General features: G+C 41.8%; 1 protein-coding gene across 4 annotated transcripts in view; it reads left to right on the plus strand.

The window, feature by feature from the left end:
• HHLA2 (HHLA2 member of B7 family) overlaps positions 1 to 15512 on the plus strand; it is a 178764-nt gene that overhangs the window by 58355 nt on the left and 104897 nt on the right. For 2 of the 4 annotated variants that reach the window (XM_088836787.1, XM_088836792.1), the window contains one exon: positions 6395 to 6475. The exons of the other annotated variants lie outside the window; for them this stretch is intronic. The gene's annotated coding sequence lies outside the window, so the exon portion shown is untranslated. The remainder of the gene's footprint in view (positions 1 to 6394; positions 6476 to 15512) is intronic. 4 annotated transcript variants of the gene reach the window in all.

The raw sequence follows: 15512 nt of genomic DNA on the forward strand, positions 1-15512 counted from the left end.
TGTCACAAGACTAGATAAACAGTGGATATTTATCAATAGGCCTGTGATCATATCCCGATAAATATAATGGAATTTACCACTTTGTTCTGTTACAGAGATAATTAGCATATTCTTTTAGGCAACAGAGAGTCCAAGTATAAGTCCTGAGGCTCTTTTATCCGGGGGTCTGGTTTTCCATTGGTATGCCATTTCTACAGACACCAGGCACAAAGTTCAGAGTTCATTGGGAGGATGACCGTGTGTATAGCCTAATGTTTGCAGCCTGGCCTAAGATGGAGTCCAGCTCTGTCTGTTTCCTCCTTCAGTGCCACCATACACCTCCCAAAGTTGCTGCTGCCAGTGTCTCTGTCCCCATGGCTGGCCTCTGCTGACCCATGCCTCTGCAGGAATCCCTCCAAACAGTCAAGGCAGGTCTGACTCAGTCTCCTGTGGGGTGACTGCTCCTTTTCCCTGGGTCCTGGTGCACACAAATTTTTGTTTGTGCCCCCGAGGAGTCTCTGCTTCCCCAAGTCCTGTGAAAGTTCTATAATCAAATCCCGCTGTCCTTCAAAGTTAGATTCCCTGGGGATACCCAGTCCCTTAGCTGGATCCCCAGGTCACGAAGTCTGATGTGGGGCCTAGAACCTTTGCAAGAGTGTTGGAACTTCTTTAGTATTATTGTTTTCCAGTTGTGAGTCGCCCACCCGACAGGTATGAAATTTGATTGTAATGCAGTTGTTGCCCTCCTGTCATCTCTTTGTGGCTTCTGCTTTGTCCTTAAACATGGGCTATCTTTTTCTTGGTAGGTTCCATCATCTTCCTGTCAATGGTTGTTCAGCAGCTAGTTGAAATTTTGGTGTTCTCACAGGAGAAGATGAGCACAAGTCCTTTTACTCCACCATCTTGATTTGAGGTTAATAGCAGGTGTTTTATACTTAGGCCTTGCCATTGGTTATGAATTTGTAATAAATTATTTGCTTGCCCCACAGTGTACTCATCTATAAAATGGTCACATTACTATGTACTTTATAAAGTTGTTGCTAGGATCAAGTAAAGGAATGTTTATAATATATGTAGCAAATTTCCTGTCACATCACCAAGAGTTACTGAAAGTGAAGTGAATGTGAAAGTTGCTCGGTCGTGTCTGACTCTGCAACCCCATGGACTGTATAGTCCATGGAACTCTCCAGGGTGGAATACTGGAGTGGGTAGCCCTTCTCTTCTCCAGGGGATCTTCCCAACCCAGGGATCAAACCCAGGTCTCCTTCATAGCCAGTGGATTCTTTACCAGCTAAGCCACAAGGGAAGCCCAAGAATACTGGAGTGGGTAGCCTATACTTTCTCCAGTGGATCTTCCAAATTCAGGAGTTGAACTGGGGTCTCCTGCATTGCAAGTAGATTCTTTACCAACAGCTATCAGGGAAGCCCAGGAGTTACTGAGTGACTTGTATTAAATACACAGTGGACCACAGCAGAGCTTCTCATGTGAGTGGGTGAAGGAGGTCTTTCTTTTTGCTTAAGCTGTCTTTGTGGGCAGCAAAAAGCCAAAAAACCACTGAGAGCTTTGTAAGATCAACTTTTTGTAGTTGACTTTATTTACTTTATATATCTGAGTTTGAGTGTTCACCTGGAAGGCAAGAACATCCAGAAACCATCTCTCTCCAAAGAAGTGTAGCTGTAATGGTCACACCTGGACATGCCCAAAAGATGATTGGTTTCTTAGCCTCTTAATGCGTACAGCATGGAATGGAAGGCAAGTAGGCTTTGGAATGGGACTCAGGTCCACTGCTTGAACATCTTTGTGACTTTGAGCAGTTTGCTTACTTTCTCAACTTCCACATTCTCATTTTAAATGGAGAGCAAATAGGGATTTAAATGGCAGCTGTTACAGTTCACAACTAATTACCCAGCCTTTTAACATCTTTTCAAAGGTTTATTTCCATCAAAAAGGCCTCTTTAACTCCTCATCTTTTTAAGGTTCTTTATAGATGTTCTTATTGAAATTTTTTCTTTACTTTGGTTTATACTCTGTTACCTTGATAGAGAAGTCAATAAAGCAGAAGTAGATGTTTTTCTGGAACTCTTGCTTTTTTGATGAGCCAATGGATGTTGGCACTGATGAAGGCTTTCTTATCTCTCCTTGCTGTTCTTTGGAACTCTGCATTCAAATGGGTATATCTTTCCTTTTCTCCTTTGCCTTTATCTTCTGTTCTTTTCTCAGCTATTTGTAAGGCCTCCTCAGACCACCATTTTGCCTTTTTGCATTTCTTTTTCTTGGGGATGGTCTTGATCACTGCCTCCTGTATAATATCACCAACCTCTGTCCATAGTTCTTCAGGCACTCATTCTATCATATCTAATCCCTTGAATCTATTTGTCACTTCAACTGTATAATCGTAAGGGATTTGATTTAGATCATACCTGAATGGTCTAGTGGTTTTCCCTGCTTTCTTCAATTTAAGTCTGAATTTGGCAATAAGGAGTTCATGATCTGAGCCACAGTCAGCTCCCACTCTTGTTTTTGCTGACTGTATAGAGCTTTACCATCTTTGGCTGCAAAGAATATAATCAGTCTGATTTCGGTATTGACCATCTGGTGATATCCATGTGTAGAGTCTTATCTTGTGTTGTTAGAAGAGGGTGTTTGCTGTTTTCGTGGGTCTAAAATAACACCTTAGATCTATGAAAGATACAGAGAATACTATACCCAACCATATATGCCCCATCCAGCTTAATATAGTTGACTCTTCCTAGGGACCTTCCTGTGTAGGAGCAAGAGTCACTTCAGAAGAAATTTTGATTTTCATAATGAAATCCAAAGAAAGGTATAGGAGTGTACCTATGGAAAGACAGATTTGGAAAGATCATTGTTGTATAATGGAGGTTGCCAGGTTTATCTGTAGATTTCAATGTGAGAGAAGGTGGAAAAACAGTCATACTTTCTTAAGAAAAAAAGAGTAGAAAAGGAAATGGAACCTTTGGGGATGAATCAGGTTTCAACTGAGGCTGGGAAATAGCAGAAATCTCAGCTGGCTATGGCAGATAAAAGGCACTTTAATGTGGAATAATGTTTTCAGAGGGCACATAGGAGAGATTTGAGAGGGGCAGGTGTAGTGGGAGGCTGGGACAGGGGAGAAGCAACACAGAACCTAGGAAAGGGAATATGTGAGAAGATGAGTGTCTTTTTCAGAGGGAAATGCCAGCTTTTGTGGAAATGTTAAGATGAAAAAGAACAACTCAGGAATTTCAAGGATGACCTGCCAGGGGGGTTCAGTACATTCATTTGTGTATTAGGGAATATTCTACTACAAGCGCTGCTTAGCTCAAGATTTAGGTGCAAATGACTTAATTAAGATAGTACTCCCAGGAGAAACCAGTTAGGGAGTTGGGTGGCCAGCTTGCTAGGTGGGATGAAATCATAACCCAGGTGAGCCTAGGACATGCAAAAAGTAGTTGCCATGGGCTTCTGGGAAATTTCTAAACAAGAGGTGCTGGCTGAAAATACTGTTTTCACTGGAATTTGAAAGTGTGTGGAAGTCAAGCCCAAGAGACTCCCGTAGCTGTATTATTACCACAAGGAAAGCTGGACTGCATGTGGAGCAAAGCAGAGACATAGGACGCAGTAACATGATTCTTGGATGAAATTGGTTTGAAGCTTCCCTGATAGCTCAGTTGGTAAAATGTCTGCCTGCAATGAAGGAGACCTCGGTTTGATTCCTGGGTTGGGAAGATCTGCTGGAGAAGGGATAGGCTACACTCCAGTATTCTTGTGTTTCCCTAGTGGCTCCGATGGTAAAGAATCCGCCCGCGATGTGGGAGACCTGGGTTTGATCCCTGGGTTGGGAAGATCCCCTGAAGAGGGGAAGAGCTACCGACTCCAGTATTCAGCTCTGGAGAACTCCATGGACTACGCCACAGGACTGGAAAAGGTCAGTTTTCATTCTTCAATCCCAAAGAAAGGCAATGCCAAAGAATGTTCAAACTATCACAGATTTGCACTCATCTCACACACTAGCAAAGTAATGTTCAAAAATCTCCAAGCCAGGCTTCAACAGTGGACCAAGAACTTCAAGATGTTCAAGCTGTATTTAGAACAGGGAGAGGAACCAGAGATCACATTGCCAACATATGTTGGATCATTGAAAAAGCAAGAGAGTTTCAGAAAAAAATCTGCTTTATTGACTATGCCAAAGCCTTTGCTGTGTGGATCACAACAAACTGTGGAAAATTCTTCAAGAGATGGGAGTACCAGACCACCTTACCTGCCTCCTGAGAAGTCTGTATGCAGGTCAAGAAGCAACAGTTAGAACAGGACATGGAACAATTGACTGGTTCCAAATTGGGAAAGGAGTACATCAAGGCTGTATATCATCACCCTGCTTATTTAACTCATATGCAAAGTACATCATGCGAAATGCTGGGCTGAATAAAGCACAAACTGGAATCAAGATTGCTAGGAGAAATATCAATATCCTCAGATATGCAGATGACACCACCCTTATGGCAGAAAGTAAAGAAGAACTAAAGAGCCTCTTGATGAAAGTGAAAGAGGAGGGTGAAAAAGCTGGCTTAAACCTCAACATTCTGAAAACTAAGATTATGGCCTCTGGTCCCATCACTTCATGGCAAATAGATGGGGAAACAATGGAAACTGACAGACTTTATCTTTTGGGGCTCCAAAATTGCTGCAGATTGTGACTGCAGCCATGAAATTAAAAGACGCTTGCTCCTTGGAAGAAAACCTATGACCAACCTAGACAACAAATTAAAAAACAGCGACATTCCTTTGCTGACAAAGGTCTGTCTATTATGGATGTGAGAGTTGGACTATAAAGAAAGCTGAGCACCAAAGAATTGATGCTTTTGAACCGTGGTGTTGGAGAAGAATCTTGTGAGTTCCTTGAACTGCAAGGAGGTCCAACCAGTCAATCATAAGGGAAATCAATCAGTCCCGAATATTCATTTGAAGGACTGATGCTGAAACTCCAGTACTGTGGCCACCTGATGCGAAGAACTGACTTATTGGAAGAAACCATGATGCTGGGAAAGATTGAAGGCAGGAGGAGAAGGGGATGACAGAAGATGAGATGGTTGGATGGCATCACCAAGTCAATGGACATGAGTTTGAGCAAGCTCCGGAAGTTGGTGATGGACAGGGAAACCGGGCATGCTGTAATCCATGGGGTCACAGAGTCGGACATGACTGAGTGACTTTTACTTTCCAGAATTTTCAGTTATGTTTCTCAGAAAAGTTCCCATGTTTTCTAAGCCAGTTCATTCCAGAGTTTTGTTGTTGTTATTATTACTTGCAAGAGAATTCTAAATTCTCAGTCTAAGAACTGTGCCATATTTATCTAAATGTAATTTAATCTTGGGATTGAAAGTAATAAAAAATGACTAATGACATTAAATATAAATAGTCTCTGACACAGCTGAAATATTTCATAGCATTAAATGAAAAAATTTTTCCATTCCCATTGAAAAGGGAAAAAGAAATTATACATTCACCAATATCTCTTATAATTTATCTTCTGGTCTTGCAATTTGTCTTTTTAAAAAATTTGACCTAGGTCCTCCAAACCAGTTTTCCCCATTGATACTAGCTTTTTATTTTATGTGCAAAACAGTTCCATATCCTAAGTGTGGATATCGATTACAGTTGTAAGTTTTGTACATTCCTGTGCTTTTAGTGTTGCATACACTGACATAGTTCTGCAGGTTATTCATATCTTTGAAGGGCCTTTTACCATTCATTTGTCTGTCCTGTGAATACCAAAGATGTGACAGCAGAAATCACTGAATTCCAAGGATGCCCTTGCTTTGTTTTTCCACTTTTCTTTTCTGAAGAGTCTAAGCATATCTGTTGTTTTTAGGGGCATTTACTTTCTTCGACAACTGTCTTCTTTCAGGTATCTCCTGTTCAACTCAAAATTCTCTCCCTGTATTTAAAAAAAAATTTTTTTTTTAATTGGAGCATAATGGCTTTACAATATTGTATCGGGTGGACACAGTGGGGGAAGGAGTGGGTGGGACAAATTGAGAGAATAGCATTGAAACATATATATTACCAAATGTAAAAAGATAGCCGGTAGAAATTTGCTGTATGACAGAAGGAACTCAAATCCAGTGCCCTCTCCGTATTTTTCTCCCACCATTTGAAGTTGGCTGCAGTTCTCTCTACACCTCCAATTATTTGAAGTGTCCTCGTCTCTTTCTTACTTTCTTCCTTAGGCTAATATGAGAGACTGCACTGCTCCACTTTCCCTTTGGACATTTTAAGAGTGGCCCACAAAAACTAAGCAGCCTTAAGATCATCTTGCCTCCTCTTATCTTTTTGGCACTAATCAGCATATTTTATTTCCCATTTCCGCCTGCCTGCCGCTTTAAGCCTCGTCTCTTTCTCTTTTGCTTCCAGGTGTTTTTAACCTGAGTGACTCATTTGCTGAGAGCTTCCCTTGAGCTCAGCAGTCCTGGTGTTGCTTGCGCATTGTGAAAGGTAAGGCAAATTTAATCTGCGTAACTGAGCCAAGCTATTTGGATAGTACTTTCATTTTAGAAGAAACTTGAGATATGTTATGAGTTTAGGAAATAACGTTAGTAGGAATTTGAGGTTTGATTTCTGCATTACTGTTTATGCTGTAGTTGTTGTTCAGTCCCTACGTTGTGTCCTACTCTTTGTGACCCCATGGATGTAGCATGCCAGGCTCCCCTGCCATCTCCCGGAGTCTGCTCACATTCATGTCCATTGAATTGGTGATGCTTTCTAACCATCTCATCCTTTGCCACCCCTTTCTCCTTTTATCATCAATCTTTCCCAGTAGCAGGGTCTTTTCCAGTGAGTAGGCTCTTTGCATCTGGTGGCGAAAGTATTGGAGCTTCAGCCACAGTCCTTCCAATGAATATTCAGGATTGATTTCCTTTAGGATTGACAGGTTTGATTTGCTTGCAGTCCAAAGGACCCTCAAGAGTCTTCTCCAGCATCACAATTCGAAAGCATCAATTCTTCCTTTGGCCCTCAGCCTTCTTTATGGTCCAGATCTCACATCCCTACATGACTGCTGAAAAAGCCCTAGCTTTGTACAGACCTTTGTCAGCAAAGTGATGTCTCTGCTTTTGAATATGCTGTCTAGGTTTGTCATAGCTTTCCTTCCAAGGAGCAAGTATCTTTTAATATTATGGCTACGGTCACGGTCTGCAGTGATTTTGGAGCCCAGGAAAATAAAATATGTCATTGCTTCCACTTTTACCCCTTCTGTTTGCCATGAAGTCATGGGACTGGATGCCATGATCTTGCATGCTCAGTTGCTTCAGTTGCATCCTCCTCTTTTCGACCCTATGGACTGTAGCACATCAGACTCCTCTGTCCATAGGGATTCTCCAGGCAACAATACTGGAGTAGGTTGCCATTTCCTTCTCCAGGTGATCTTGCTGACCCAGGGATTGAACCCATGTCTCTTATGTATCCTGCATTGGCAGGCATGTTCTTTACCACTGAAAATGAAAGTGAAGTTGTTCAGTCGTGTCCGACTCTTTGCGCCCCCAGGGATTGCAGCCTAAGAGGCTCCTCTGTCCATGGGATTTTCCAGGCAAGAATACTAGAGTGGGTTGCCATTTCCTTCTCCAGGAGATCTTCCCAACCCAGGGATCGAACCTGGGTCTCCCGCATTGTAGGCAGGCACTTTACCATCTGAGCCACCAGGGAAGTCTTTACCACTAGCACCTCCTAAACAATGATTTTATTTTATTTTAACAATGTCAATGTCTAATAGAGGATTTTTTACCTTAGTTTCAATATACAGTCATTAAAAGAAAAGAGAAATAGAAACAATAGAGAAGAGTAACAGCATATATATTGCTAAATGTCATCCAGACTTAAGCAACACGCTGGAAAGTCCCGAGTAACAGCAATCTGGAATCTCAACTAAGAAAAGGTCCCGGGCAGTGTGCTCACTCCACAAGTGAGACTTCAGTTTTGGGAGTTCCTTCTTATAATCCCAGACTACAAACTGATATCATCATAAGTTTCTGCACAAAAACGTAGCTCTTGTTTTACTTTAACATTTTTACAGTGCTGTTTATTTTATCTTGTGAGTCATCAGTTCAGTCGCTCAGTCGTGTCCGACTCTTAGCGACCCCATGGACCACAGCATGCCAGACCTCCGTGTCCATCACCAACTCCCGGAGTTCACTCAAACTCATGTCCGTCGAGTCGGTGATGCCATCCAGCCACCTCATTCTCTGTCTTCCCCGTCTCCTCCTACCCCCAATCGCTCCCAGCATCAGAGTCTTTTCCAGTGAGTCAACTCGTCGCATGAGGTGGCCAAAGTATTGCAGTTTCAGCTTTAGTATCAGTCCTTCCAATGAACACCCAGGATTGATCTCCTTTAGAATGGACTGGTTGGATCTCCTTGCAGTCCAAGGGACTCTCAAGAGTCTTCTCCAGCACCACAGTTCAAAAGCATCAGTTCTTTGGCGATCAGCCTTCCTCACAGTCCAACTCTCACATCCATACATGACCACAGGAAAAACCATAGCCTTGACTAGACGGACCTTGGTTGGCAAGGTAATGTCCCTGCTCTTTAATACGCTATCTAGGCTGGTCATAACTTTCCTTCCAAGGAGAAAGAGTCTTTTAATTTCATGGCTGCAGTCAGCATCCGCAGTGATTTTGGAGCCCAAAAAAATGAAGTCTGACACGGTTTCCACTGTTTCCCCATCTATTTCCCAAGAAGTGATGGGACCAGATGCCATGATCTTCGTTTTCTGAATGTTGAGCTTCAAGCCAACTTTTTCACTATCCTCTTTCACTTTCATCAAGAGGCCTTTGAGTTCCTCTTCACTAACTGCTGTAAGGGTGGTGTCATCTGCATATCTGAGGTTATTGATATTTCTCCCGGCAATCTTGATTCCAGCCTGTGCTTCTTCCAGCCCAGCGTTCCTCATGATGTACTCTGCATATAAATTAAATAAACAGGGTGACAATATACAACCTTGACGTACTCCTTTTCCTATTTGGAACCAGTCTGTTGCTCCGTGTCCTATTCTAACTGTTGCTTCCTGACCTGCATACAGGTTTCTCAAGAGGCAGGTCAGGTGGTCTGGTATTCCCATCTCTTTCAGAATTTTCCAGTTTATTGTGATCCACACAGTCAAAGGCCTTGGCATAGTCAATGAAGCAGAAATAGATGTTTTTCTGGAACTCTCTTGCTTTCTCCATAATCCAGCGGATGTTGGCAATTTGATCTCTGGTGCCTCTGCCTTTTCTAAAACCTGCTTGAACATCTGGAAGTTCACGATTCACATATTGCTGAAGCCTGGCTTGGAGAATTTTGAGCATGACTTTACTAGCGTGTGAAATGAGTGTAATTGTGCGGTAGTTTGAGCATTCTTTGGCATTGCCTTTCTTTGGGATTGGAATCAAGACTGAGCTTTTCCAGTCCTGTGGCCACTGCTGAGTTTTCCAAATTTGCTGGCATATTGAGTGCAGCACTTTCACAGCATCATCTTTCAGGATTTGAAAGAGCTCCATTGGAATTCCATCACCTCCACTAGCTTTGTTCGTCGTGACACTCTCTAAGGCCCACTTGACTTCACATTCCAAGATGTCTGGTTCCAGGTGAGTGATCACGCCATCGTGATTATCTTGGTCGTGAAGATCTTTTTTGTACAGTTCTTCTGTGTATTCTTGCCACCTCTTCTTAATATCTTCTGCTCTGTTAGGTCCATACCATTTCTGTCCTTTATCGAGCCCATCTTTGCATGAAATGTTCCCTTGATATCTCTAATTTTCTTGAAAAGATCTCTTGTTTTTCCTATTCTGTTGTTTTCCTCTATTTCTTTGCATTGATCACTGAGAAAGGCTTTCTTATCTCTCCTTGCTATTCTTTGGAACTCTGCATTCAGATGCTTATATCTTTCCTTTTCTCCTTTGCTTTTCACAGCTATTTGTAAGGCCTCCTCAGACAGCCATTTCACTCTTTTGCATTTCTTTTCCATGGGGATGGTCTTGGTCCCTGTCTCCTGTACAATGTCACGAACCTCCATCCAGAGTTCATCAGGCACTCTATCGATCAGATCTAGTCCCTTGTGAGTCATAGGATTTTGTAAAAACCCTGGTGTGATTGGTCAAGCCTCCAAGGGCTTAAGAATTTCAGGGCCCACTCGCTTTCTTATCTAAAGTGCTCCCTGACTCGCTGACCTTGCAGGCAGCAGTGCAATCTGGGCAGTTGACAGGCAGGAAAGAAACAAGGTCAGAGGATTGCTCTCCTGATTCTGAAGCCTGAACCAAGACTTCTTCCATTTTAACTTCCTGAACAGTCGACCTCATGATTGTTTATGCTGAAGATCATAGGAATAATGCAAAGTATTGTGAATAACATGAGCAGTCTTGTTAATTCTGTAGGACAAATAACAATTCCAGATGGTCAGAGTTCAGTTCAGTCACTCAGTCGTGTCCGACTCTTTGTGACCCCATAAATCACAGCACGCCAGGCCTCCCTGTCCATTACCAACTCCCGGAGTTCACTCAAACTCATGTCCATCGAATCGGTGATGCCATCCAGCCATCTCATTCTCTGTCGTCCCCTTCTCTTTCCGCCCCCAATCCTTCCCAGCATCAGAGTCTTTTCCAGTGAGTCAACTCATCAGTGAGTGTCAGCTTTAGCATCAGTCCTTCCAATGAACACCCAGGACTGATCTCCTTTAGAATGGACGGGTTGGATCTCCTTGCAGTCCAAGGGACTCTCAAGAGTCTTCTCTAGCACCACAGTTCAAAAGCATCAATTCTTTGGCAATCAGCTTTCTTCACAGTCCAACTCTCACATCCATACATGACCACGGGAAAAACCATTGCCTTGACTAGACGGACCTTTGTGGGCAAAGTAATGTCTCTGCTTTTTAATATGCTATCTAGGTTGGTCATAACTTTCCTTCCAAGGAGTAAGCGTCTTTTAATTTCATGGCTGCAATCAGCATCTGCAGTGATTTTGGAGCCCCCGAAAATTAAGTCTGACACTGTTTCTCCATCTATTTCCCATGAAGTGATGGGACCAGATGCCATGATCTTTGTTTTCTGAATGTTGAGCTTCAAGCCAACCTTTTCACTCTCCTCTTTCACTGTCTTCAAGAGGCTTTTTAGTTCCTCTTCACTTTCTGCCATAAGGGTGGTGTCATCTGCATATCTGAGGTTATTGATATTTCTCCCAGCAATCTTGATAATCAAAGGAATAAGCCAGGGGTTAAACAATGCAGAAAACCATTCCTGAGCAGTAGTGGGTGTAATAAATAACAAGTCCCACCGTAAATAAGAAGTATGTTTTTGTACATTAACTCCTATATCCATTAACTTATCAGCTATAATAGTAACAACAGAATGTTCTATCAAGGTACAGTTATGTTTTTTCCTTTTGTAATTGTAATACTTTGTAATTTTGTAGTTTTGTAATACTTTGGTTTCTTTGCAAAATCTTACATAGGGGTTCTAAAGAAAGTCTAATATCAGGAATAGATAAAGTAGGAAATGGCATTTGAGTCAATAACACCTGAGCTTTCATGGGGAGTGGGGTGGAATAATAGGTGGTCCCCTTCCAATATAAAAGATCAACATGTGTCAGGCATCCAGAGAAAGGGGTTCTTAGGTGGTACACAGAGGTAGTGTTTGCATCATCAGTTATGATACGTACTAATTGAGGGGCTATTTTAAAAAATGTGTTGTAGGTTTTAGAGGACACAGTCCATTCACAATAGTTGATGGAGTTCTCCAATAAGCAGGGTTCCTCAAATGCGAGAAATTGGTCCACACAGAAGTCTCTCATTAGCTTTGTCACAGTCTATCAGTAAGTGGGTGAGAGTAGAAAGTAACACACGACATTGACATATTATACTTAGGTTCAGGCTTGAGCTGTGTTTTTACCAGTGCTGTGTAATCTAGCAGACAGGTAACTTTTGTCCATAGAAAGGAAAAGTTAAGAAAGGACAGGGCTTGTTTGCTGGGCAGGTGAAGTTATCCTGAGTTCAGGTCCAGTTTGAGTTTCTCTAGCTGAAGATTCACCTATAATTTTCTTCATATTTTTCTTTTAATGGTAGCATATCCTTGAATGTTGAGGTGTGAATGACAACCCACAGTATAGTCAGGCTTCCAAGAATAACCTATTCACTAGAATAACAGTGAGTTCATGGTATATATTTTCATTTCTGGGGGGTGGGGGTCCAGGGTTTGTCACCAGTACAGTTTTATCCTTTCCCTGAGCAATCACATCAGCAGGTATGGGAAGACCACTAGGCTGCTTCATTCAGACTTTTAACTCTGATTGCATGTATTTCTTTTCTTTTTTTAAAGTAAAAGATCATCCTATATCCAGTTGTTTTTAAACATCGCTGCTCATTAAAGTCACATCTGGAGCTTTGGAGAAAAAAACAATATCTGGGCATTTGTATTTATCAAAAAATTCAAAATAATTCTAATGTGCATCTGTACTTTAAAAAGTGATTATAGGTTTTTCTATTAAATGTAAGTTTTTGTAATATAGAATTCTGTTATTTTCTGTGGACCGATCATGGTACAATGGTATTAAAACAGATAATAGTTACATAATCACAAACATAATAGTAGAGGATATTTATCAGTTTTCACAATCAATAGCCAAACAGAAAATAAAAAATAATTACAATTGCAAACCATAATGGAAACATGATTGACCTAAAATATAAAATAATTACATGCAATCTGGGGGGTTAAGTAGAGACACGTGGTAAGTGGAAGTGCATATATGCACATTTTTCATCCACCAAGCCAATCTGTGTCTTTTGGTTGGTGCATTTAATCCATTTACAGTTAAGGTAATTATTGACCTGCATGATTCTATTACCATTTTCTTGATCGTTTTGGGTTTATTTTTTATAGATCTTTTCATTTTGTGTTTCCTGCCTAGGGAAGTTCCTTTAGTATTTGTTGTAAAACTGTTTTGATGATGTTGCATTCTCTTTATTTTTGCTTGTCAGATAGCATATTAAAAAGCAGAGACGTTACTTTGCCAACCAAGGTCCGTCTAGTCAAGGCTATGGTTTTTCCAGTGGTCATGTATGGTGTGAGAGTTGGACTGCGAAGAAAGCTGATCACTTTCAAAGAACTGATGCTTTTAAATTGTGGTGTTGGAGAAGACTCTTGAGAGTCCCTTGGACTGCAAGGAGATCCAACCCGTCCATTCTAAAGGAGATCAGTCCTGGGTGTTCATTGGAAGGACTGATGCTAAAGCTGAAACTCCAATACTTTGGCCACCTCATGCAAAGAGTTGACTCACTGGAAAAGACTCTGATGCTGGGAGGGGTTGGGGGCAGGAGGAGAAGGGGACAACAGAGGATGAGATGGCTGGATGGCATCACCGATTCGATGGACATGAGTTTGAGTGAACTGCGGGAGTTGGTGATGGACAGGGAAACCTGGCGTGCTGTGATTCATGGGGTTGCAGAGAGTCGGATACGACTGAGCGACTGAACTGAACTGAAAGCTTTTCTCTGTGAAATCTGATTGAGAATTTTGCTTGGTAGAATATTCTTGGTTGTGGGTTCTACTGTTTCATCACTTTAAATGTATCATGTCATTCCCTTCTGACTTGCAAAGTTTCTGTTTAGAAATCAGCTGATAATCTTACGTGAGTTCCTTTGTATGTTCTCTGTTGTTTTTCCCTTGTTGCTTTTAATATTTTATCTTTGTCTTTAATTTTCATTAATTGTCATTTTCATTACTATATATCTCAGTGTGTTTCTCCTTGGGTTTATCCCCGCTGGGACTCTCCATGCTTGCTTCCTGGACTTGGTTGACTTATTCCTGGACTTGGTCTCTTAAGCTGTCTTCTTCATTTCTTCTCATTCTTTTCTCTATATCTTGTTTTACGGCAATGATTTCCACCATTCTTTCTTCCAGATCACTAATCCATTCTTCTGCCCCAGTTATTCTGTTATTGATTCCTTCCAGTGTATTGTTCCTGTCTGTCTTTATTTTTTAGTTCTTCTAGGGCTTTGGTAAACAGTTTTCACATCTTTTCCATTCTTTTTCTAAAATCCTGGATCATCTTCACTATTATTATTCTGAATTCTTTTTCTGGAAGGTTGCCTATTTCCACTTCATTTAGCTGTTTTTCTGAGGTTTTATCTTGTCCCTTCATCTGGGACATAATCCTCTGCCTTTTCTTTTTGATTAACTCTCCATGATGTGGTTTTCATCCTGGTGGCTGCAGGATTGTAGTTCTTCTTGCTCCTTCTGCCTCTCCTCTGGTGAATGAGGCTAAGAGGCTTGTGTAAGCTTCCTGACGGGAGGGACTGGCTGTGGGTAAAACTGAGTCTTGATCTGGTGGGCAGGGCTGTGCTCAGTAGAACTTTAATTTGATTGTCTGCTGATGGGTAGTGATGCCCTCTCTTCACTGTTAGCTATTTGGCCTGAGGCAACCCTGCCCTCGTATCTACAGCTCTATCATAGGTTTAATGGTGACCTCCAAGAGGGCTCATGCAAAGAGGCATCTCCCAGGACTGCTGCTGCCAGTGCTCCTGTCCCTATGGCGAGCCAATGCCAACCCACACCTCCACAGAAGACCCTCCAACACTAGTAGGTAGGTCTGGTTCAGTCTCCTGTTTGGTCACTGCTTTCCCCTGTGTCCTGGTGTGGAAAAGATTTAGTTTGTGACTTCCAAGAATGGAGTCTCTGTTTCCCCTAGTCCTATGGAAGTCCTGTAATCAAATCTTGCTGGCCTTCAAAGTCAGATTCCCTGGGGGTTCCTAATTCATTTGCCAGATCCTCAGGCTGGGAAGCCTGACATGCATGGGGCTCAGAACCTTCACAACAGTGGAAGAATTTCTTTGGTATTATTGTTCTCCAGTTTGTGGGCCATCCAGCCGACAGGTGTGGGATTTGACTTTATCTTGTTTACACCCCTCCTACCATCTCACTGTGGCTTCTCCTTTATCTTTGGACGTGGGATATCTTTTTTTGGTGGGTTCCAGTATCCTCTTGTCAATAGTTGCCCAACAGCTAGTTGTTATTTTGGTCATCTCACTGGAGGAGATGAATGCATGTCCATCTATTCTGCCATCTTGAACCAATCCCCAGTGTGTATGACTGATCTTAGTTTTTTTAATGTTGAGTTTCAAGTCATCTTTTTAATTCTTCCTTTTCACCCTTAGCAAGAGGCTCTTTAGTTCCTCTTCAATTTCTGCCGTTATAGTGGCATCATCTACATTTCTGAGGTTTATATTTCTCCTGGAAATCTTGATTCCAGCTTCTGATTCATCCAGCCCAATACTTCTCACGATGATAAGTTAAACAGGGTGACAATATACAACTTTGTCATACTCCTTTCCCAATTGTGAACCAAATTATTGTTCCATGTCTGGTTCTAATGTTGCTTCTTGACTTGCATACAAGTTTCTCAGGAAACAGGTAAGGTGTCCTGATACACTAATCTCTTTAAGAATTTTCTGCGGTTTGTTGTGATCAACACAGTCAGAGGTGTTAGCATAGTCAATGAATTAGAAGCAGATGT

This window comes from Moschus berezovskii, chromosome 1, assembly GCF_049115385.1.
Source record: "Moschus berezovskii isolate FMDL1 chromosome 1, NW_MosBer_1.0, whole genome shotgun sequence".
Taxonomy (NCBI): Eukaryota; Metazoa; Chordata; class Mammalia; order Artiodactyla; family Moschidae; genus Moschus; species Moschus berezovskii.